General features: G+C 40.3%; 1 long non-coding RNA gene across 1 annotated transcript in view; it reads right to left on the reverse strand.

Moving 5' to 3' along the window:
- Positions 1 to 26,390, reverse strand: part of LOC120762090 (uncharacterized) — a 154,726-nt gene that overhangs the window by 41,002 nt on the left and 87,334 nt on the right. The window contains exon 2 of the long non-coding RNA XR_005703816.2: positions 23,415 to 23,498. This is a non-coding gene — a long non-coding RNA (uncharacterized LOC120762090). The remainder of the gene's footprint in view (positions 1 to 23,414; positions 23,499 to 26,390) is intronic.

Genomic DNA, 26,390 nt, shown 5'->3' on the forward strand with positions numbered 1-26,390 from the left:
AGAATGTACTCTGGTCAGAGTTATCTTCATTTCTATATAATAGAATTTTACAACCTCAGAGAGTCATGAAAACAAAAATAACCATTTCTAAATGCACTCATAGAAGTTATAATAAAAACACACATTTCATCAGTTTGTCAGGCTGTCTTGCTACCTATAATCATAGTGATTGAAGTTTTTGTATTTCAAAGGCAATAATAGCTGTGGTATAACAAGGAAAACCTACTGCAGTTCATTAGTCATGGCACATTAGAAGAAGAGATTATTCGGCAATTTTATGGCCATTTTAAAAATGTTGCTGTCCCAAAAGGGAAGGTCCTAAGAGATTCATACTTCACTTGTTTTTCAGAGGCTGGGTAAACCACATCTAGAAAACACAGTGAATTCAAGCAGCCATGCAGAGGGAAGGAGGAAGGGCTTGGGAGCTGCACAGATTCCACTCCTTGCTTATTTGTAGTGCCTGACCTACATCTGACTACCCAAACACAGAGGAGAGGATAGTTCAAAAACTTGTTCTGCATTTGAAAGATGTAGTCCTCTGCGGAGAACAGCAAACAAACAAGATAGGGTAGAAAAGCAGCAGAATTTTTTTCCTCAACAAAGCAGCATTACATCCTGTAGAAAGCCTTTGCAACTTACACTGACAATTTTATCCCATAATGAAAACAGGGTCTATGGCTGAATTACAGTTGTGAGCAAAATGTTAGACCCTGCATTCTTAAACAACAGAATCTATGTGTAATAAAATAAAAATGTCATTAACCTGATTCTTTGTAATTTTCCTCAATGAAATCCTTGTGGAAAAAACAGAGCAAGGGGAGATTGAGAATGAGAGGGGACAGTTCTCTGATGTGGATAGCAGTAAATATTGTTGTATATGTGTCCAGTCATCAAAAGAATATGTTGATTCCAGACGAGTGTGTTAAGCTCTATAATATTCCTCACAGGCAGCTTTTATAGTCATATAAAGCCACCCACATGGAGGGGGAGGGAACAACACGGAGCTCCAACCTAATTTTGCATATAAAATGATGCTTACTTGGAAATAGCTCCTCAGTGTTAGAAAAGAAAATTTTATGAAAACCTCAGTTCAGTTCACAACAGGTAGGTTAAAGAAGGAAGCAAATGTTAGGGCTTACTAGGACAGAAGTCAATAAGCAAAACAGTACCAAGATGCAGCTTTATGAATCGACAATGTGACCATACCTTGACTGCTCTAAACACCTTCAGTTGCCCTACTTAAGAGTTAATGGAGGAGAAATAGGAAACATGCAGAGAAGGATAGAGATTTTCATCAAAAATAAGTTATCCTTTCCATATTGAATACTATTTAATCATCCTGCAGAGTGAAAAGAATGGGGATATGGCACAGATCTATAAAATCAAGAGTAAATACCATAAACAGGGATAAGGAATGGCTGTTGAGCATTGCTTCCAATCTGACAGAATTAATTAGGCTACCTTTTGCTGCTAACTTCAAAATGAAAAAAAAAAAAAAAAAAAAAAAAAAAAAAAGCTACTAACAATACAGTGATAATTTATTATATTGAATTTAAGCACTGCAACTTAAAGTATTAAAATTGAAGGGTTGAATAAACTGAGCTGAACACAAATGTAAGTACATGCCTTTGGAGAACAATCAGGCTTAGTTTTCTTTTCAACTGGCTTGTGATACAAGATAAAGCAAAATAATTCTCACTAAGCTTTAAATTATGAATGATACAGTAAATTATTAATGTTAAAGGTACATTAGTGTTTACTCTTAGCTTCTACCGCTCCTTTTCTCTGTTTAACTATTCTTAGGTAACACAGACGGCTTTATTGAAGGTAAGAAATAATGAGCTCTTTTCACTTTATAATTTAATGTACAGACATCTAACCTGGGAGTTTTTCAGTCTCTAGAGAGGACTGTACACATTGACTGGCTCCAGAAACAAATGTTTCGTCCAGAGTCAGTGATTTCACTGATGCCACTGTCCAAGATCTTTACAAGCTATAGTGAATCACACTCGAGGCAAAGGGAACATACAAAGGGCCTGGTCTTGCAAACACCTGACATCTGTGCTAAAACTCCTTTTTACCCTCTGGCAGACACCAGGGGGGCATCACTACAATTCCCCACCTTCTTTCTCAGGTTTACCACTTTCAGCAGTGGCTCCCTCGAAAACACTGCACTGTGTTTCCCCTCTCCTGCTCAGCTGTAGGGAGCAGCTTGCTTTTGTGAATAAAACCATACTTCAGATTGCTGACTACATTTTCTCCTGATAGAGAAATTCCATCTGGGGAATCTGTAAACTGCAAGAGTCTTGTGTCAGAGAGAATAGAAGAATTGGGAAAGAAGAGGAATTAGGTCCTTTTTAACCTGCACAGTTCCGTTATCGCTAGCAACCACCTCAAGCTGAAGCATTTAATTTTGCCTGGTATATGAGCACTTTCTGATAGTAAACAGTTACGCAGAAGTAGAGAGCTAAGGAATCATGGACCATGAAGAATCCAGCCTCTTTTCACTAAAGTGAATCAAAGCTGTTCCACTAAAGTTAACGTGAGCAGAATGAAATAAAATCGACATATTTATCTTTTCCTCTATTATGCAAATTAACTGTGACATGCACTGCTCTCTTGCTTATTTCAACATCAGCAGGCACCTTAGGTAAGCTAATGCATTTTTCTTTTACAATTTACACTTTAAATTATATGATCACCCCCAGCATGCTGCATTGCAAACTATTGCAGGCTGACAAAACACAGGATGTGGATCTCATTGCTTGCAACAAGCATTTCAGGGCTGGGGAGAAAATGACTGGCAAAGTTTCTACATAAAAAACACTGTCCCATTATGGCAAATAGTCACTGGGTTTTCTTCTTAGAGATAGCTTTAAAATGTGTCCAACGCCCAGTAAAACATTTTTATATATGTCAATATGAACTGCATACAATTACCTACCTCTGAAAGGCTTAGAGACACATTTAAGATTTGTAATCAAACATGGAAATGAAGTGACCTTGTGGCATTTACAATCTTCATTAAATGAAACTGCTCAGTTCTAGCAGTCGCTCAGAACTACATCATAAGCTGCTTCCAGACTGGCTGTCTAAGCAGCTTTACCATCATTGCTCAGACTCTGCCAAGAGCACACACACTCCACTCTTCCTTCAGCCTTTCCTCCAAAGGCAGCTCCAACGTGTAGGACAGGGCCACTGCAAAAGAGCCTTATGTTTCTCAGGCCTTCCTTCATTTATCATATGGCATGGGGAAAACAAGAGCAAGAGGCCAGGAATTGGCATCTAAATTGCCAGCGCCAGTCAGAGGGAAAAATCAGGGCTGGAGGCATTTGTTTACATCCTTAAATGCACATGCAGTCCCTCCCCTTGGCACACAGCCTTTCTGTTCCGTCACAGCACCAGAAAGCAAAACACCAGTCTTTGAACAAGAGCAAAAGGGATTTCCCATGAAGAATAATGTAACAGAACCACAGCAGAAGATTATACGTTTCTTATTGACAATGACTCAAGTTTGGGGCTTTCTGAAGCACCACCAAGTGCATGCACATCTTGAGAAACTGGTAATTATTTTTTACAGCCTGGGGAGATGTGGCTTTGGAATCACGTAAGAGCAGCCTCTGGCCCCTGTGAGGGGCATCAGGGAGGTGCAGCCAGGCTCTTCACAGAGGTGATGTGTGGGAGAACAGGAGTGGAATAAATTGGAAGCAGAAAAACGGGGGTGGGGGTGGCGGGGGGAGGCTGTAAAAGGTCAAAAAGATTTAAGGAAAGACTTTTTCCCTGTGAAGAGAGTGAAGAAGTGGAACAGAGCCCAGGGAGGCTGTGCTGCCTCTATCCCAGTTTTCAAGACCCAGCTGGATAAAGCCCTGAATAACCCAGGCTGTTCTTTTGCCCGACCTTGCTTTCTGCAGGAGGCTGGACTAGAGACCAACTACGTCAAAATCCACCAAAAAACCTCCAAGCTCTTCCTCTCCTTTTTCAAAAGTATGAAAAAACAAAAAGCAACAGACTTTTATTAAGAATGAGAGATTGACAAATATCCTTGCCCTAATTTCATCTTCCTGTTTTTATCAGACACAATATTTCACCAGTGTCCTTCATTTCAAGAGGCTTTCCAGATATGTAAGGGAATGCTATTTAAATATGGTTATATTGCATGTTACATTACATATCTGACAGGAATTGCACTGAACTGGCTCTACATGTTTCACAGATAAAACAAACTGGTTGACTATACATTCTTCTTGACGATAGCATGCGTGTATAAATACTAAACAGTCATGATGGCAGTTAAAAAAACATAGAGAAGAATTAACACTTTACTATATGATGGATTTTCAAGGATTTTCCTTCCATTTCCCACTGGTTTTAAGTTTTTTGTTGATACTGGATTTCTCAGACAAGGACATGGCTGAATATGAAGAAGCACTGCTCAGCTGTATACAACACCATCAAATATAAATTCTTCTGCCAGAATGCAGGGGAAGCGGAGGACTGTGACGAATGTGTAGTGCTCCTCTTAAGCCTCACAAGCTGATTGAGATTTTATTTATAAAATAGGCTTCTGAATGTCTCGGGAAGTCTCACTCAGCCACTCTGGTCGGTAAAGAAAAGGTCAGTGACTGAAGATGGAAAACAACGCCCTAGACTGCTACAGATTTGTTTTTCTAATGATGTAACAGACACTGACCACAGAGTAACTTTTGTATCCATGCTATCCACATTTGGAATCTATTTACCGTTCTTTCACAAAGCCAGCCTTGATTATTTTAACCTCATTCCTGCTATCTCCTGCTTCCCTGAAGAGACAGCAATTTGGAAGAAGAGTTAAGCAGAACTGATTCGTAGGTACTGAGAATAGAGGCAAGTGCTTAAGAGTTTTTATTTTGGTAGTTTTATCCTGACAGTGACACCCGTAGAACTGAATTTAGGAATTTATCTGCTACTGGATATGTCAGAGTACCTCTGGTAGACTTAGTCCACAGAAATCATAGTCCAGGGCTGCTCAAAGTCAGAAATGGAAATAAAGAGCTCATTTATCAGCCAGGACTAATAACGATGGTACACAGTACGTTCGTATATCACGGAATTAATATATCATGAAAATAAAGAAATTGTAATTTTAAATCTTATAGGACACTTTTTCTCCAGCAGGAAAAAGGAGAACAGGAATTTTTTGTCTGTTTTTTTGAAATAAAGAAATACTGATGAAACACTCTTATAAATGTCTAGAATATCACCAGTAATGCTTTCCATATACAATCCATACACAGTTCTATTTCTAATGTTGGACTGTTCTTGAAAGGTGCTAAGAAAAAAAAAAAAAAAAAAAAAAAAAAAAAAAAAAGCATAACACATAAAGCTATATCCTGGCCATGCATTCCCCTCCATTTGGGAGAGAATCCCAAATGTTGTCAAAATTTTTGAACTATTTTCAAAATTTTAAGACAACCTAAGTCCTATCTTTTATTTTCTTCCAAGGCAACATTTAAGAATCAAATCCTGTAAAATTAATCTCACAAGCAATTCACCAGAATGCAAATAAATCCTTTTAATTCTGCAAATAGGCTCAATAAATACATACCATCTAGTGATTAAAGGTTTCCTATTCAAACAGCACAGTTTATTTTAGTGTACAACGTTAACAGGAACTGTTTTGAAGCCCTTTTCCTCAGGAAGTCTATTTTCAGGAATACAGAAAAGTCCTATTCTGAAAATCTGTAAATATATCATGTATTCATATATTTAACAAAAAAATTATTAGCTTTTAAGAAGCAGAATTACTGACTGTAGAGAATCTTCTGTTGCAGAATAAATGAATCTGGTTATCCACCATTTCCAAACCAGAACATTTGTTGTGCTGCCTCACAAGTTATCCAGGGTTCCATGGCTTTGTTTTCTCAGATTATGTACAAACGTTTTATCTGCAGGAAGAAACTCCATGGAATTGCCTTTCTAAAGCCTGGCACAGATGTAAAATTCTGCAGCTGATTTTGTGAAGTTATTTTTCCAGTTGCATGGACCTTGATCAGCACAGAGAAAGAACCCTGGCTTGGAGATCTGTGCCATTGAAAACAGCCACTTTTGTCTCACTTAGGGAAAAGATTTGTTTTACTTTCTTTTTCTCTTCAGTCAAATTCATGAAAACACATTTTTGATTGCTTCTTTATGTACTCTAGACTTATGCTAATTCCTCAAAGTTTGCTGTTGTTCTAGTTATTAAACTTATATCACCAAAATACTATAAATTGGGAATTCTGTACTTAGTTATACTCAGAACAGCGCTGAAAATCGGCTTCACTAGTTTTGCTCCTCAATTTCCACAAATGCAATAAAGAGTGTTATAAAAATCAGCTCTGCAGTAACTTTCATAAAAGAACATCACACACACACACACAAAAATAGAACAAGCCCAGGAACTGCAGTCCTGTATCAGAAGAAATTCCCAATACCTATCAACACTTTTAAGTTTAAGAAAAATGGCACTAACTTCTTTTTTTCTGTCCGTCCTTCACCCCTGTGTCATCACAAGCCTGAGGTTACAGTGTATGTTATTCTGTATCCTGTGGTGATGGCACACTGGCAGGATGCAGTACCATGTAGTGACTATTTGTTCCAGCTCTGTTTCAAGGCTGAGAGAAAAGCCTGGATTGGCGCTGACACGGCACCCCAGCCAAGTGGTTACAAGAAGTAATTGGGCAGCAAGCCTGAATGGTCTTTTCATTGCTTTGATTTAAAATTATATTGGTGAGGGATTATTTCCCTCCTGTTTTAACTTGGTACACAATTTTACGTGACACGTCTCATCAGCAAGCAGTAACAAAATTCTGTTTCCAAGGGAACCGAGAGGGAGCGTTGCCACAGGGCCTGAGGAGAGGTGAGCACGCTGTGGCTGCCGTCACCAGCACCACTGCCAAGGGCTGCGGATGTTGAGACTCTGTCTCAGCTCCAAACAGGCACAAAGAGGAGAAAAAAGCAGAGGATACCATTACTGAGATGCCTGCCTTGTGAGACTCCTCACAGCAGGTCCAGGAGCCCTGAGAGAAGCAGCAAGGGCAGGTTTCAGATAGTTTTGACCTCACTCTTCACCACCCTCACTCCCAGCCTGAGCCCTTCCCAAGCTCCTGCAAGGACACAGACAGGGTGAGTTGGGTACAGATCAAAACTTTCCCTTACAAGAGGAATATACCCCTTTTGTTTTGGCAAAATTGCTGCTCAAGAGGTTGGAGCCACGCTGGAGAAGTTCACGGAGAACCATCTCCTGTGGGAGGGACCCCTCAGCATAGCAGGGGAAAGACTCCTGTCCCTGAGTGAACAGAAGATCATCTCATGTGACAAACTGCCCAAACCCCACATCCTGCCTCCCTGTGCTCTTGGTGGGAAAGAGGGAGGGGCTGGGGGAAAAAAAAAGTGTTTAAAAGGCTTCTTTTACTTCTCATTATCCTCCTCCGACTCTGTTAATAATAAATTTACTTTACACCTTTAAATTTGAACCTGTTTTGCCCTTAGAGTGTTTTCTCCCAGGCTTCATCTCAACTCATGAGCCCTTTGTTAATTTTTTCCCCTCTCCTCTGCCCAACTGTCATAAGAGAGAGTGGCACAATGGCTTTTGTGGGTACCTGGCATTCGGCCAGAGTCAAACCACGACAGAGGGACAGGATTCTATCATATTCCAGGCACTGCTCAAGGATGCAGCTTTTGGGAAGAACGTAAAAATAGTGACAGCACATCTCAACTTCAAGTCTCAACCAAACATCCCCAAAGGATGCCATTTCTGAATCTTTGCTTATTCATCCTACCACTCTTACCTTCTCTACTTGTCTCTAATCCTCCAAAATTTGCCAAGCTTGTGGAAGTAATCCACTGCAAGGAGCACCATTTATTTTAGGAGGAGGCTGCACTGTACCATGGAGGTATGTCTTGAGATTCAGTTTCACCCACATACTGCATTCAGAGCTTTTTTAGAATTTTATACATAGAACATATGAAATAGAGGTACACCTGTAAAAACATATTCATGGAATGTGGTGTGAATGAAATCAAATAAAATCCAATGCAAGAATGTTCAAAGATATAAATATGCAAGTAGTACAAGCTGCAATTCCTAGCTTTTCTAGTTAAACTCATTTTTCTTTAGATCCCCACTCAAATACCACTTTCATCATCAGGCATTCATGACTTGATGAGAAGATCAGGGAACATAAATCTTTAACTGACATTATTCACTGATTTGGTAGAATCAGCTCATGCAAATTACTGGTCTCTGTAACAACTGTTTTTACCAGTCTCACCTTTTGTCTGTCTTGGTCTTTTTGTGTGAAGATTATGCCTTCCCAGCCTTTGCAGTATTATAAGAAAAAGCAACTATCCTGAAGACTTTCTTTCTTGGCCTTAAAAATGCACTCTTTGCAAGAATAACAATTTTATAAACAAAAGCTTTCATTAATAAAAGTAATTTACATTATCTGGCAAAAGGGGTAGGAGATTAAAGAGCCAAGGCTACATAAAAGAATAATTATGGTGAAGAAGAGACTAAGCACAGCCATGCAAGGCAGGGGTTATCAAGTCATTGATTAACTCACAACTTGTCTTCAAAAAAAGTATCTCAAAAGCTGAGGCTAAAGTTCAGAGCCCTGAAGGCACAAACAACAGCAACAATGAGCAATTCTACAAAAGATGCTATGGTACAAAAGGGTGTTTTCAAAATTGTTGGACTATTTTCATGTCATCATTGGTAGATCAAACTTTTCCCCCCACGTTTTCTCTGTTAAACATAAAATAGTGCATGCCCAAAGATTCATGTAACCATGACCATAGGTCTTCAGTCAGAGTCTGTTTCCAACAAAATTAAAATTCTATCACCCCTGTAATTTCTAGTTTTTGACCTAGGCTTTCAGGCAGCAGAGGTTCCATGGATGTTACCTGAGTTACTTTTATTTGCACAGAATAGATCTTGAATTCTAAATGCATTACACAATTTATCCTTGAATTGATTCACCTTCACTGTAGTCTTCCTGGCTCTCTTCATTTCCAAAAGCAGTTATTTTGCTGACATGTTAAAATTTCCCTTACCTTACAAGAAATCATCTTGTCTACTGTAGTGTCTAATTCCACCAATACAAGTACAAAATGACTGCGATGAGATGATCTGTAAAGCTAGTTATTTTGTGATTTCTATTTGATTTAATCTGATGAAAGTGGGTTAGATCAGAGTGCCTCGAATGCTTAGTTAATGATCCATGTGTGAGCAGTTCCCTCTCCAAGAACATTTCTGGACAGTGTGTGCTACAGAGAAAGAAACACACAATTTCTATTACAGAATTGTATTTTTCATTTCTGATTATCCAATTATGATAAATTACAGAGACATCTTAAAAATTCTTTTCTGATAAAGAAAAAAGGTAGTGTTTCAAAGTTTTTTTTCTTCAGAAAGTACTTCTCTCTCCAGAGAACTATAGTTATTCTGAAAGTGCCAAATTAAAAATGCAGTTTACGTGCAATCAATGACTGCCCAACTTGCCACAGCTTCCCCACTTGTAAAACAGTTTTCTGTTGTTCATCACGTTTCTCTTAGCTTTTTAAATTATTGAGTCTGCACTGCAGCTACACCAGAAAAGCTCTGATCTCTGCTGCACCACCAAACACTATTCTATCACATACAAGATGATTCTGAAACTACTCTGCTGTAATTAAAGCCTGTCTCTGAAGCACCTGTAAGCTTTACAACCAGGCAGGCATTTTAGTCCCACGATGTTCCAGTCGTGTTTACAGCTATTATCTGCATTCTGCTGTATTTAAGGTCACAAGCCTAATACAAGCTTCCAAAGGCAAAGATCTGTCTCGCTCCACATGACATTATACTAGAGTAGATACACAGACCTTGAAAGATCACTTTATACACTAGGAAAATACATTCCAGCACAGCAAGAAAGGTTAAAGTACCACCTAACATCAGGTCACAAATCTCAGTTAGAAGAAAGATATAATAAAGTGATACAGATGGTAAATTACTGTATCTCTGGGGATTTTTCTACTGAACAGAATTACAGTCATGCTACTAGTGATAACTGTACTAAAAATATTTTTCCATATTTAAAGTTGATTAAAAGACACCTTTTTTTTTTTTTTAAGTACACTAAAATGTCCTGTATTGCAGACCAAGTCGCTTTAAAAGAACTGAGCTCTGCAAGTAAATTAGTTATAATTCTGCTAAGACTATATAAAAAAAGGCCAAATTCCTTTGTGACTGGCAGTGTATCTTTCATAAGGCTCCATTCTGCTGAAATGCTCTGCTTTCTAGGCAATGGGGCGAAGAAGGCCAGAGCCTGTAAGAGGGTGTACTCCAGAAGAACGCAGCCCAAATCCTTCACCCAGCAGCCCTCTGCCACCACGCATATCGGAGTCACCTGATGAGTGAAGAGCTCACACAAATAGTCTTTGCTTTTCTGTTAAGCAACGTGCATTTCCAGTTTTTCCTTCAGTACCCACAGCTGTGCAGTAAATGCAAGGCACTTAATTTATCAGAAGACAGCAGTGCTGACAGAGGTAGCATCGCCAGGCAGCTTCTTCTATCTGTTAAATGTATGCCTCTCTCTTCCCCCAGCTTTCTTCTTCCTCCTGCAAGGAGGAGGCGCATAAGTAGTTTCATGTTAAATATTTTGGCCACGCATACAATTTTTGCCTTATTCTTCTCTAACTGACAATTCAAATTCCCCGTGCTAGACCAGCACAGTCATTTATGCCACTCATTGTTTGCTCACAAAACTATCTATTGAGAATATAATACAGTATTGTCAGATCAGAATGACAGTTGATGATAATGCAAGTTCCTCTGTATTCTGGTTACCAATTTTATACTTTAAGTCTTATGGAGGCTTAATACTCAAGGAAAAAGAGAGCTCTTACTTCAGCCTTCAGCTAGTTCCAGTTTAGGAAAAGCATGGCTCAATGACAGCAAGTTAAATAAATTCAAAAGAACAAAGTTTGGAAGAATTTATGAAACAAAAAGATTTACAATACATTCTGAAGATCAGTGACTGAAAGTTTCAATATGCACAAGCATCTTTCAAACAATCTGTTATTTTACTGGTATTGGTACACAGGAAGAAAAACAAATTGGCTCTCGGTGCCATTTCAGAACCCTCATTCAGTCTGCAAATGCAGCTCAAATTTGTGGCTAGTGCCACCATAAGGTAAAAAAGAACAGGATTTATTATTCAATGTACAATAGATTCAGACTAGTATGATCCCTTCTCAGAAGTATACGATTTTTGTGGAGCACTAGAACATTCTCAGCTTTTGAATTTACTGCCAGTTGCTTTGTAGGAAAAAAAGAAAATCCTAGTGAGTAGAACCAGACCAAGACAGTTGGCCTCTGCAGTGGCCCAGCTGTCCCAAAGCCTTTGCTCAAAGCTTTCTCTCCCCTTCTCTTCACAGCCTGCACTTCCTCCTCTGGCAACTACAACAAAAGGCAGCTCTCTCACAAACTGAACGCATTTAAAGGGAACAAAGTGGGAAGTGAGTAACAAGCATATGGGTAGACAACAAACACTTCTAAAAGTAAGAAGTGTCAACAGTTTCTCCTCCTATATTCCTTTCCATCCTCTGGTTGTAGCCTTTTGACTATGAGTGCCCAATCCTTTGAAATTCTGGAAGGATGAGCCTCAGAAAACCAACTCCCCAAGGACTTCTTCCTGGATACTAAAACTGTTTGATTCTTTAATAGGAGACAGAAGCAGTGTGTTTGGGAAACATTACCACCTGCAGATTAAGGGATTTCAGGAATCCTTATTGTAAACCAGAGGAAGAAATATTGGGATTGAAAAAACACTCATAAAACGTGATATTAAGAATGAAGAATAAACCACAGAATCACAGAATTGCTTGGGTTGAAGGGACTTTTAAAGTAATCTGATCCCAACACCCCTGCCATGGGCGGGAACACCTTCCAGCCCATCATCAGTTTGCTCAGGGCCACATCCAGTCTGGGCTTGAGCTTCTTCAGGAATGGGGACACCAGAACTTCTCTGGGCAACCTGTCCCAGCGCCTCACCACCCTCAGAGTAAAGAATCTAATCCAATCTAATCTGTCAGTTTAAAGACATTATCTCTTGTCCTATCCCTTTCATGTCCCTGTAAGAAATTCTTCCAGATTTCTAGTAACTCCTTTAGGTACTGGAGATACCCCTTTAGGTGTTCTAAAGTTTCCCTGGAGCCTTCTCTTCCCCAGGCTGAACAACCTCAACTCTCCCAGCCTGTCTTCATCAGGCTGGTGCTCCAGCCCTTTGAAAATTACAACATTAAAAACATTAGCATCACATTATTTCAGTGTATTCTGAGATATTCTGGGGCAATTTACAAGTGGATCCATCTGCCAGTAAGGAAAATAATAAACTAAAATGTTATATGTAATAGCAATTTCAATTTCATGGCCACATTCAGTGTGTTTATTTATTCCATTTTTCCATAGGAAAATTCTGTCTTTATCTCCTTATGAACATGACAAAGAGCAAGAATTCTAAAACATAACTCAAAGGTAAAGTTTAAAGCATGAAGAATTCTCTCTCGCTTCCTCTGTCTTCTGAAGAAGGCTACTCAAACAAGTCAGTCCTGATACAAAGCGATTAGCTTGGGCAAAGTGCATGGTTATAATAGAAATTTTCTAGTTGTTTTGCACAGTAGGGGGAAAACAGCTTACTCTGAGGAAAATTTTCACAGGCTGTCCCACCTTGCTGCAATTTTATGTTAATATTTCTTGCTATCAGAAGAGATTCAACACCCACGGGATTAGTTCCCCTTCTCCGTTATCCCATCTTAAAGATTTGTACAGTAAATAAGAATAAACTGTGGCATACTATAGCCAAGCCTCTCCCTCCCCTCGGTTCATTCTGGTTTTCTCCATGGTGGCTCCTGGCAGCACAGGGACTTTCTGGCTGCAGGACGTCTCTGCTGGGAAAGCAGCAGGTCCCAAAGCTCACAACATCTGGGTGGCAACCAAAATGGACCCTGCGTATTCCCAGTTCCCTTTCTGTGCATTCTGTATCACAAGGGTGACTGAAAATGGAAACTATCAAAACCACTTTAGTCAGTTTACAGAGCTTTGCGACAAAACGGTTGACTTCTGTAAGCAGCTATAAACCAGGAAATACTCTCTGAATACAAATTTATGAACTTTGTGTCTGACATGGAATGGGGTTAATTTTTCTAGTGGGGGGAAGAAGAAAGCATGGAAGACAAATCCCAGAACTAAGCCAGAACAATCATTTATGTCCATCAGCACATTTTAACTACAAGGAATATCACAAGATTGCAGTCATCTCTCCCTCAAACTAGAGCTCCTAAGGTGTGATACTCTAAAACATTCACACATGATTTGTTCTTTGAAAATGAAACAATCCTATTTACACGTATGGCTTCACAGGTTACCTCAGAAGCTTGGTCCCAGACAGCCTGGCGCAGGCCTCATGCAGTACTTTCCCACTGCCTCAGTAAGTCACAGACCATCACCAGGACACGATGCTCCCAGTTACAGGCTTTTGCTCCAGAAATTACGGTGCTAATAAATGTTCTCTAGTGCTACCATAAGCGTGTCTAATGTAAGGCTTTTGATAAGCTATGAAGCGCACACATTGCAAAATTGCTGTCTACAGAAACTCAAGACAAGAATGATTTTGTGGTTAATGGAAAGCTGATGTATCTCCGGGAATCTTTAGCAAGAATCTAAATACAAGGAATGCAACAATATGTTCTGAAGAGTTTAATCAATACTTTTTTTGTTAGCACAAACATTAGCTTGTCTTATTACATGATATTACTAACTTCCAACTGTGGGTAATTTTTATGCCCTAAGCATTCAGCTTTTAGCAGTCGTTCAAGTGAATTCTTCAGCTTGACCGGTTATAAAACCGGGGAAATGTGTATATGCAGGCCCAATGTAGCATGGAATTAACTTCCTTTGCACTAATATGTCTTAATTTTCCTCTGAACATACATGTACAGCGAGGTCTGAAGGAAAAGACAGACTTCTTTTTAAGATAATTAGAGCCCGTGGGACACAGCTGCTCTCGTCCATGGGTCCCTTTTCATTTACCGTCCTGCCAAATTAGTGAGAGCTTTTACGTACCCAAACATCATCAGGAGATAAAGCTTCAGGTAGTTTTCCTCATTACTGCATATAGTCACTGTTTCCCATCCCTCATCATCCCCCAACATTTGTGTCTTGATTCATGTTTCATGTTCCTCTGTGGCACGCCCCGTCACCCAGCTGTTGGTGGCTGCAGGGACACCCTTCCACAGCCTCTCCAGGGGCCCAGGGACAAAAGGAGCACAGCCCTGACAGCCTCTCATCCCTCAGCACCAGCCAGGCAGAACCTCTGCTGGGCTGTGTGCTGACCATCATGGTCCATTGCACCCATACATCATCTACCAGCATATAAACTGCTTCCAGTTAATGATGCTTCTGGCATTTTTCATCTACAACCTTACTGTCTGAGAAGTTCAATGTTATAAACATTTCCCCAAGCAGTTTTTCAGAAAATGGAAGTACTTTGGCCAACATGAATTCAAATGGTCAATGCATTTTTTGTTTTTGTTAAATAGCTTTGATTGATGAAGTTTGACATGTCTTAGCACACTTGTTTTCTTCAGTTTAGGGTAATCACTTGATCCTTCTCTGTCATACCCAGAAAAATCTCCTAAAGCATAAGATTTCTGGCGTGCTCTGAACCTCACACAAAATTGATTTCAGCACATACAGTACTACTGGTGTCTGATGCTGATGAATTACCCTGCTAGTGAAACACAATTTCTGCTAAATCAACAAACAGTTTGCTATAGAGGCCATAAGATTCACTCAGTTTCTACAATAAAAGCTTCCATTTCCTCTTCATTAATCCTTGTAAGTGAGATTCAATAGACAAGAGAAAATTCCTGCTAGCTAGCCTTATGGTGTTCTTAACCATTCTGAAGATTAAAGAAAACCCAACTATCAAATCAGCAGAAGTTAATTTAAGATTTGAGTGACCCAGGGGAGTCTGAGGCCACTATCATAAAACTCTTGTCTCTGATGATTATGGAAAATTGTGTGTTCACTGACTAATCTCCCAATATAGATTACTGAAAAGCAATCTTTTAAGCCTGAGAAGACTGCAGAGTTCCTACAAATCTCCTTCAGAACAAAAGAGAAGTATGAAACTTGAAGATAATATTTTAACTGAGTTTTGAACAGTTTTTATATTATATACTATTTTCTCACACTTCAAAACCTACAATAGTCCAGTTTGTGAACTTTACTCTGCTTTCATAAAAACAAAACAAACAAACAAACAATAACCCCCAAAAAACCCACCAAAGCAAACAAACATTGAGATTCAGGATGGGGAAATTCTTTTTGATGTGTCCATTTTGTTTTGAAATGAAGAAGGGAAACACATTCATGCGTTATTTCAGCCAATATGGAAAAACAGTTCTGTACTCTCTCACTGTTTCTGCTAAGAAAACATTAATTCCTCTGAAAGACTAGGTAAATATTATTGCAATTCTTAATTTATGGCTGTTATAGGAAGCAGAGATACTACACAGGATTTATCAAAATAAGACAAAAAATGCAGGCAGTCACAGTTTGGGACACTCTGTCAAATTACTCCTCCACTAATAAGTTTAAATTCTTTATCTAACATCGTGTTATATAAGGCCAAATTTGGTGTAGTAGAAGGATGTCTAACTAGCATATTCTTCCTGAACTTTATTCAGTTTCTCTGCACCTCCACACTCAGCCCCAGCCACCAGGAGTTAGTTGCTCAACATGGATCAAGCCCAGACCCAACACACACACACATGCAATGTTCCAGACTGGGGAAGTCCACCGGAGCTCCATACCTCAGTGCAGGAAAACATTAGAAATCCCATTTCCACAGACTGGAGCCAGCTGCATTTATCCTATAATCCCGACCTCACTGCAGTTGTAGAGAGTGTACTTAGTGACAGCACAAAAATCAGCCACTGCTTTTTACCATCTTATATACCCAGTTACAACTGAAACAATCTCCAATCCCTACTAAGAGTATTTGCCCATTTGCTGTACTTCCCTTCATAACAGATGGTTTCACATTCAAGAGAACATCAGTCCAGACAGACTTTATTTAGGCTATGTCATCCAGAACCTTGCATCTATTTGCTTAGGAGCTCTCTGACACTCTTTGTGACATACACTGCAGGATCAAGTCATCAGGAAAACTACTTTCTCCTCTCAGGTTTTGATAATCTGCTCCGTGAAACATTTCTTCCTCTATCTCCACACGCTGCTGTACTCGAATTGGTAAGAAGCAGCATTTGAGTCAATATGAACACGGCAGTACAAACAGTATTAGAAACACACTCTATTACGTGGTCCAGGCTAATGGCACACCACTGACCAAAACTGGGGCTGAACTGAGCTGTCACACACTCCCTGCTCTCAGCCTGGTTCTGTACTTCCAGCCAGAAGCAGCACTGAGCACTGTCAGAGTTACAATTAAATCTGGAAATGGACAAAGCTATGGGACAGAAAAGAAAGCTAAAGCAACACACAGCTCAATTTCATTCTTAATGGAACACGCACTGCCAAAGAAGCATCTATTTCACTGTATTCACACAGGAAAGTTGTTAATGTAGCAACTTCTGTAAATACAGAATTTAGCAAACAGGACATTTGAGTCCTTTTTAAAAATTAGGAATATTTTAATCCACTAGAGAAGATAATACAGAGACCAGATTTCATTTACAGGATATGTTTCAATTTAGTCTTGTGGTGATTTAGATGAGTCAAAAGTGTCTTAAAATGCTTCTGAACCTCCATTTGCAAACCTCACAGAGTTCAAACCACTTTCCCTTAATAAACTGCTCATTACTTTTCTTTAAATATCATTATATTTAACATTTCTGCTTTGTTTCCTGTAGCATTAATTGCAGTTATTGACAGTCAGCAGCCAAACTCAAGATGAAAGGAATTTTCTTGCCATGAGTTAATCCATTTCACATCCTGATAATTCTTTCTTCATTCCTGCTGTTTTAAACAAAACTAGATAGAAGCACCATTTTTGCCTTTTACTTATAACTGCTGGCTGATAAAACAAAAATGTCCTTCATTATGTTATCTTCCCCCAGTTATTTTTAAGATGATTAATAACTTGTTCAGCAAAGCTATATGACTACAAAAGTTCTTTGATAGTCCTAAAAAACAACAACCTCCCTAATTTCTAAGAATCTACTGTATAGACATGACTATGCAGACTGCTGTAAAGTTGCTTACAGACAAATGCTTAATAAAGGGCTATAGAAGAACCACTGATTCGTATTTTATCTTACTTGCATTTGGCTCTATTACTCCTTGTTTGTTAAAAGAAGCATTTTCATTTGGCGGCTGCGAGCCCTAAAGCTCTGTTTAAATGAATCTTAACTTTAACATATTCAAAAGCACATAACTACAGCATTTGCTTGTGTCGGTCGTCTGAGCCTCCAGTTTCCTTGCTTTGTTCCTTCTAACATCTCAGATCATGGTAAATCAGCAGACAGCAGCCTTTTAGGACATATGTTGGAATTTCTTTAAATACAGCTACATTTTCATATTTACTGTGCACAAGCTTCTCAACACTCCCCACTTTGTGATTTGGCAGCAGTGCAGATTGTACTGAAGAGGAGGGACCAGACCTCATTTTTCCCTACAAGTTCCACAGACTCTGATCTTGCACACCTTCTTTCACCCTCTCAGCCCTCCCTCTGCCTCAGCCTCAGCCTCTGAGCAGGTTGCCAGAGCCACTGCTGTGAGCGGATGCTCTGAGATGCGGGCTGCAGGCAGGCAGGGAAGCGTGGCCATCACTCACACTGGGGTGTGCTGCAGCAGCAGCCTGCTGCTCAAGGAACTGCCTTGGCTGAGGGGGGGTGCAGCAGCCACCAGCAGAGGCTAAGTCATACTGCAGAGACGTTGTGCACCAGAGAGCACTGCACCAAGCAAAAAAGAGAAAAACCAGTTCTAACCCCAAACAATTTATTTCTGTAACACAAGAGGTGGATACAAACAGATGGGGAAGGAGGAGGGAATGAGAAGACACTTCGATCAGATCATCAGCACTCAAAGTGCTGTCAAGACTCTGGGAGGCAACCTGCCAAAAACAAACTTTAATGAGATTTTTAAAGGGAGGGTCCTCATTAATTTTAGACAAAAAAATGTAAACATTAAGGGCTTACAAATCCTGTTCAGTTCAGGGAAGAAAATGGCATGCTACTAAGAGGAGCAGGATTGCCTCTCTGAAGCGGGCACCAAGCAGCACCCGTTGGCTTAATGGTGAAGAGTTACCACGACAGTGCAAGCTGCAAGCCCAGCGCCCACGCACCTGTGCTGGCCTCCTCCAAAGGACTCCGGACCACCCGACATCTCCTCACCCTCACATCCACACCTTCTCTGGAAACAAAATGACCCAGGCCAGAGGGACATTGCAGAGCTACCTCACCTGCTAAGTGTCCCACAGACAGCTCCCTGATCGCTGTCCTTTACTCCTGTTGCCGTTTTACAGGCCAGTTCAAAAAGCTCCAGGGCAGAGACTTGGGTTCTGTCACAAGATTTTGGGAGTCAAATTTTCCAGATATATCACTGCCCTGGATGCCAACTCCCAGTTTGAAAAGTGATGCTTACAAACTTGATTCCCTTCAAAGACTGGAGACAATAGATGTCTAGATCTCTTTCAGAAAATGAGATCTGGACTTTATTTTTAAATAAAGGTTGCCACTAGGCTTTCAGAAGATCACAACTTTATAGAATCCTGGGTCCCTTCAAATATAGAATCGGTTGATTTAGAATATGAATAAATGCTAAGATTCTTTTTCAGCTGCAATTTTCGAACAAAATTAAGAGAAGTTTTATTATAAATCTAGAGAGATAGGTTTTTTTGTGGTCTGTTGGGGTTTTTTTTTTGTTCAGTTTTGTTGGGTTTTTTTAGTTTTTTTCTGTTCAACACAAGGTCATTGCTACACATAAAGAAGCAAGACAGATTTGGGGCACTCTTTGCTTAAGGGCTAATTCTCATTCCAAATAATGATTAACAGGAGATCAAGAAAGGGTGAGGTTGAATGGAGTAAAGCAATTAAATGATAAGTATACTTGCATCATACATGACCATGCTGATACCCTTGAAGTTTCATCTTTCAGCAATCCTTCTCCTCTCACTTTCTGAGGTAAAGCTTTGACATTATCTTAGTAGATTATCCTCAGAAATTCTGGCAAGGGTCCACAGGCATGATGACTTTGGCCTTAATTTTTCCCTCTCATAGCACTTTCACAGCTGCAAGCTCGCAGTTTGTCAGCAGAGAGAGGATCTGAGTCAGAGATCCATCCCTCCACTCTCTGGTTTAACAAAATAAATTTATCTGCATTCAGAAGTCTTTGGCCAGCTTTGGCTCTTGTCTGAACACTCTGGCATAATTTATTCAAATCAGCACAGGGTGATTATATTCAGAAATAAAAAACAAGGCTTTTAACTACATATGAATGGTATGATAGTAACTTTAAAAGACTTTTTAAAAATACCAGGAAAAAAATTATTGGAATAAGCAGTAGTGTGAATCAGCACCTGAGTGATAGCAAATTTTCAAAAAATGTTGAGCGCTGCTTCCTGCTAGTAGAAGGGAATAACAGCTGGTAGGAGGGTGCACGGAAGGACTATTCTCAACATCTCAATTCCAGCCTTAGCAGCAGACAAAATTATCAAATGTCTCACTGTAAAATTTCCTGTGCATCATAATATAAAATCATTGAACAAAATATTCCCTACTTGACTGTCACTTTAATAAAAAGTGCAACTTCAGAAAAACCCATCATCTTAATTTGTGCAGAAAACAAGATAAGACATGTTTCAGTGGCTTCAATTGAAAGAGCAAAAGCAAAACAAAAAGCATCATGACAGAGCTAAAAACTGCTCAGGCTATGAAGCCTCCTACAATCATTGACAACACATCCCTAACGACAGAACGATAGAAAAATATTTTAAGACACAGCCTCTCTGACTCTGCAAAATAAAGGAAATTCTCTTCCTTAGAGTTAGAAGAAAATACGGATACCTGTATTTTGTTAAGCACTCCTATGTCAAAACCAAGATGAAATACGTTTTGTGAAAACCTGCAGTGGTGGAAAACCCTTGCAATCCATTTACTGGTGTTATCAGAGAAAATGAATAACTGAAATTGCATCTCTAGATGTTCTAGAAAGCACCAAGAACAACTAAAAAGTCTGTAACTGTAGGGTAATATTCTCAAAAAATCAGGTCGTAATTCCAAATTAATTCATGGCAAGGTACTGGCCAGCTCTTACTGGGAAGTTGTTCTTCAAAGGGCCTTCCAGAATCTAGTGTATAGGACAAAAATAACACCCATCTGCATCTTTTGTACAACAAAATGAAATGGCCACCACAATCTCTTTGAGAGGCAGAATGTGACATTTGTACAGGACTGCAAAATACACACCTTCAAACTCTGATCCATGGGCAGACAGCTTTTTGCAATTTTACCTGTGAATGTACTGTGGGACTGGCACACCATGAGAACCAGCCCTTCCCACACTGGCACACCTCCCGTGGCTAAACATGAGCTGCACTTAGCTACTCGAAACCGCACAACAAAGCTACAGCAATGAGAAATAAATGATTTGTTGAATTTTCTTTTCACTTGCTAGTGCTACAACTGGCAATCACTCCAAGCTTGGAAATATTCCTCACTCGCAATTTTAGACCAGCTTCACCACTGACAGAGCACTGTTTGCGCTTTGGTCTTTTTGGTTAACAGCACGTCTTCATTTTCCTCCAAGATATCCCCAAAATACTTCATGCTTTCTGGCCAATGGGATTATTATGAAAAATAAAAATAATTTTGACTTGGGTTCAACAATACTCCAGATGTGAAATAAGCCGGGAACTTACATGAGACAAATACAAAACTACTAATTTAATTCAGCCACGCGGCAGAATACCTAGGTATCATTTATGACACATTCAACTGTTACTCACATTATATGAAAGTACTAAAGACATTTGTAACAGTCACTGATTAATTCAATTTTATTTAGATTCAATGCCTAAGAACATGAGAGGTTTGACAGTGATGCAGCCATCAAGATTTTAGGCTTCTTTAGGAGTTTGTTTTGCTAGAGAGTAGGCTATGTAAGCCTACACATTCAGTAGAAACTACCACAAGTCAGGCTTGGGTGCAGACTCTGAAAGTCATGGTTTAAGAGAGCCTGAATAAAGTCTGGAGCAGTCACACGGGCTCCCATGCTCCATTCATTATTCCATTACTGTCACAGCCACAGTCTAAGAATTCATATAAAGAAACTGTCAAAGGAATTTGTGTCAATTACCCCTTCTTTTCTTTTTCGAGCACTAGGACTCCAAGAGAAAGGACCTGAACCATATCTATGATACTTTTCCTGAGGGCTCATTCCTGTTCATATTTCAAAAATAAAGTGTAAGCGTTGTCTCCGTGGAAGCAGAGCTAGATTGAGACCACTCTTATTTTCTTCTCCCCCTTGGTCATTTGGCAGCTCACTCAAGCTCTCAGAAGCCCCCAGCACATGCTGCAGGTGAAGGGACAAGGATGCTGCCTTTCCGAGTACAGTCCCTCAACACAATGCTCTGGTGGACCTGTGAAAACCTGTCTCATCACTAATGGCTCATTCTGACGTGTACCAGGGTGGCATCTCACATTTTAGAGCAGAACAGACTGTTGCAGATGCAAGAGACCTATGGCGATCCTCCAGTCTGACCAAAAGCCAAAGCATGGTCCAAATGCCTCTCAAACACTGACAGGCTTGGAGAATCAACCTCCTCTCTAGCAAACCTGTTTCAGTTCTTGATTGCCCTCTCAGCTAAGAAATGCTTCCTAATCTTGACTGAATTGTATAAACTTGGTACTGTCCAGAGATTTAAAGGTTCTGATATGCTTACACATCTGCTAGCTTTAAAATATATTTTCAAAGACACCTCAAAATATCCTTTCAGAATGCAAGAGATTTAGAGATCATAGCAAATTCAAAAAAATATGAACACAGAAATGCCACAGGGCAGAACAGAGCCCTGTCCTCAGCTGTGTGTCTAGGACTTCCTAACAGCAGGAGAAAAGGCAATTCAGAAGTGTAGCAATGCTTCAGCCCATGAAGAACTGAAATGCCTCTCCCTCTGTACCTGAGTCACACTAAGAGGAAAGACTGCTTAAACACCAAAGTTGGCTCAGACGCACAACATTCTGAAAGTGATTTGAGCCCTCTAGTGATGGAGAAAAACAGTGAACTGGCCACTCTTTCTAGTAAGAAAAACGTTTCTCACTAGACTTAAAGCAAAGATAACACTCCACCAACTCCTTACTCAAGTTACATCCAGGCATTTTCCTTACACTGGAACATAAGGTAACAATAAAGCTGAGCCGTACGTGAATAGTACAGACTTTATTAAGTACTCTTCACCCAGTTTATTCGGATCTTGGACATTTTTTTCCTTTATGGGAAGTGCTATGACCCTAGTGCTACACTAACTATGAAATCCACTAATTGATTATGAATTGTTAGCTCTTTTCCAATGATATTCTATGTCTTCTCCCACAAACAAACAAAAGTTTCAGCACTGAAGATGAGAGCTCACCACAAAGACTAAAAAACACTGTTAACACAGATATTTTCTTCTCACCCCGTTTTCCAGCTCACATAACTGGCCTTACAGTATTGATCTCAGCCAAAATGAAGCAGGTTTGTTTGCATTTTGAATGTTTTGAGCAGACAATCCTCCATCCACAAGCTTCTATCAATCTTCACCATTATACATTTCCTCAGATAAAAACATACGGCAAATTTGGCTCTGCTGGTTCAGGGTGGCCCAGTCAGCACCCGTGGGCCCAAATCAACCCTGGGAGCCCAGCAACCCAGCGGGCACAGCTGGACACCCAGCCTGGCCACCAGCGAGGCACAGCAAGCGGCGCCTGCCACGGAGACCCCTCTGCAGCACCCCCACCCCAGTCACATTTGCAAGCCTGTGGAAGAGTTCCCACAAAGATGTTCTAATGCTTGTTAAGTGGTTTCATATCTCATGGCAGCCACCACACCAGGCTTCTGAGAACCATATTTTAACTCTGATGTACAACTTGAAGCCATGATTTTTCCAAAGGCAGGAGAATCCATTTTCTTTTACTGCAGAGAGCCCGGGTAATGAATACTCCCTTTAGAAAACCTGCTTCTTGAAAACAAATTTTCAGGTACGGCTCCTTGGTGAAAAATGCTGCTCCATGCCTGGGAAAAAGGTGCTTTGTCTCACAGCCAGCCGCCCCCCCCACCCCCGCCAAGTGCCTCCAAGACTAGTTTTAGCTGAAGGCTTTTTAGCAACTCAGTTTTGGAGTCAAGTACTTACTGCTGAAGTCTCACTTGAGCATTCTTTTAATGCATCCTAAAGTGATGAGCAGCACACATTTGAAGAGAAGTCAGCAGACTCTCACTGCAGAAAAAAAGAGACAAGATAAAAATATTTGAGATAAGGGGGGGAAATTCTGGACCAACAAACATTACTAGCAACAACTCAATTAATACAGGAGGAACAATTAAGATTAGATACACAGAAGTAGAGCTTGCAGTGATATTCTTAGTTAATTCACAGAATACAAATAAACTAGGTGTGCCCCAGAAATACTGACCCTTTGAATTACTTTTCATTATTCGAAGACTAACCTACGTAAAACAGGCTTTGACACTGGAAAATGTCATTTTGCATTCTTTTTAGAGCACCCCAGAGGACAACTTCATGTGTGTAAACAAACACTCCTGGATAGTCCTTGCTGATACTGATAGGAGCCCCCATTAACCACCTGGAAAAAGATAATGATTACCTATTTAGACTAGGCCTCATTAATTAGCAGCACTGCTAATATAAACAGTTAGATGCTAAGCACTAAAACCAAAACAACAACAACAACCTACAAAAAAGGCAAACAAAAAAGGCAAACAAAAAAGGAAGAAGGTGGCCAGCATGTAAGAGGGACTGTAAGCTGTGCCTGTTACCACAAAGAAGGGTTGCAACAAAATAGGACATTAAAATAGTTTCAAGAGACTGCAGTGGTGCATGAAATTATTTCTTACGGTGTGCTGCATAGACCCATCCCCTGTAGGAATGCAAACCTCAAACAGATACAGCCACAGAAAAAGAATTGTTCACAGGGGTTGCTTGAATGAAGATGCCTGAAGACACAGGGCATGTGAATTTCACTAAATGATTTATTCCTGAAACACCAGTTTAAAATACTAATAGTAGTCAAGTTTAGATCACCCTCCATGAGTGCTTGTCTGGTTCTCTTTTCTGCAGAACTAAGTTCATGGATAGATTTCCAGTATTATTAGGGCTTTAAACCTTTTTCCATAGTGCTATTGCTCTGAAGTGTCAGGGAAAACAGTATATTCTCAACAGCCATAAAGTAGTGACAAAATGAAAGCCCATCAAGACAAAAAGAACATATTAAACCCACCTCCTAGCAAGCATTATGAATGGAGTTTTTATATAGTCTTATTAGAAGAAAGCCTGCATCCACACCTTTTTCTGGATGCCAGCTGCTCTCACTGCATTGGCAGTATCCTTTGGGGAGAAGTAGGCAGCTGCTAACAGGAACAGTCCCTGCTGAGGTTTGGACAGTGACCACCACCAGCATCCTTCTGCAACAGCCAAACCACAACTTACAGGACCAGGAGAAGCTGCAAGCCCCAAGGGTGACTGCAGCGACAGGCAAAGCAATTCAGGCCAGGGAACACAGGGATTCCACTCCCCGTCCTTGCACAGCATACAGCCTCACCCACGCCAGCCTGAGGTTTCCTCTTACTCTCTCCTGTTGGGGCAGTAGCAAGGCCCAAACACGAAGCTGGCAGGAGAGATGGGCTTTGCAGGGGAGCAGCCCCCTCTCTCCCCTTGGAAACAAGTGCGTGCAGCCAGCAACATGGAGCAGAGCTGTGCAGGTACCTTTGATGGCACAGGGCTTGCGCACACCTGGACACCCATGTGCCTGGTACAAGCACACCCGTGCCTCTACTGCTGGCCTAAACCCTCGGTGTGCCAGCATATTGTCCTCTACAATTCCCAGTATTGTGATTGCCAGGCAGTAATTGATACCATTCTCCCCATCAGAGCCATTTCCAGCAGTGCCATGTACTGCCCTTTTCCACTGCCATTTCCAGATATGAACACCACCTTTTTGACACAATATAAACATAACATCACAGATAAACAGATATTAATAAGTACTACTTCTAGGATTGGTTGTCAACATTTAACAAGAAACATGACTCATCAAGTAAAGCAGGAAGAGAAAGCTTTTCTCTGAACTGAGAGTACTACGCTGGCAGATAACCCAAGATACCCTCCTTTTTTTCCTAATTTTCCAATTGAATAGAAGGTTAAAAATACCTGCAGGACAGTTGATCAAATTTAAGTCAAAGCATCAAACAAGAGACATAGAGAAGAACAACGTCACACAGGCTCACCACACCAGGAGCTCAAACTTCACATTCTCCCCTGAGGCCTCACATAAATTCTGGCCAGTTCATAACTACTGGTGGAGTAACAGTCCTAGCTGTCCTGATGTCACTTCTCTGTGTAGGAATCATATTATCTCAGTGAAGTTAAGGCCACCTGATGGAGCAAAATATCCAAACGGGATCTATGCTGGTAGATTAAAGGTAAGACTGAGGGCAGCCCTAAGGCCAAGCTTAAATAGTAGATGTATTGATGCCCCATCTTCTTGCATGGTCGAGTAGAAGTAGGGCACAGCAGCAGCCTAAGGGCTGGGGAGCTGAGGGGGTTCCGCCCAGGTAATCCTTTGGGTGAGAAACTAGTTTGAATGGATGAGGGAACAAGCCAGCAGAGCTTTACCATCCTCTCACAGTCAGTTAGAAATTATCCAACAGCAGTTGGGGTCCAGGGAAAAAGACAAATGTGAAACCAACTACAGGAGTGGAAGGCTCTTTGCAGCACCACAGATACACATGGGGTGGTCTGAAATGTTATGTACAGTTTGGAATGCATGTTCAGTCTGATGAAGACTCGGGATTTGGGCCATATAGGACTGCCTTCCCAAATCTACAAAAATGGAATGCCAAAAGGTAAAATTCGGGATTAAATCCACCTGTTAATTCAGATAAAGCTGATGACTCAAATCACAGGATTGAAAGAGAGAGGCACCAGTTGCACTAATCTTTTTGCAGCTTCTTATCTGTTTAGATTGGTGTATGAAAATACAACAAACTCCAGCAAGGCTAGACCTTGGGAGACATTTCACCATTACATTTAATTTAAAAGCTTTATAATGCTAATTAATAAACTCATCCAGTTAATTACACTGTATTATTA

Source organism: Hirundo rustica, chromosome 21 (genome assembly GCF_015227805.2).
Source record: "Hirundo rustica isolate bHirRus1 chromosome 21, bHirRus1.pri.v3, whole genome shotgun sequence".
NCBI lineage: Eukaryota > Metazoa > Chordata > Aves > Passeriformes > Hirundinidae > Hirundo > Hirundo rustica.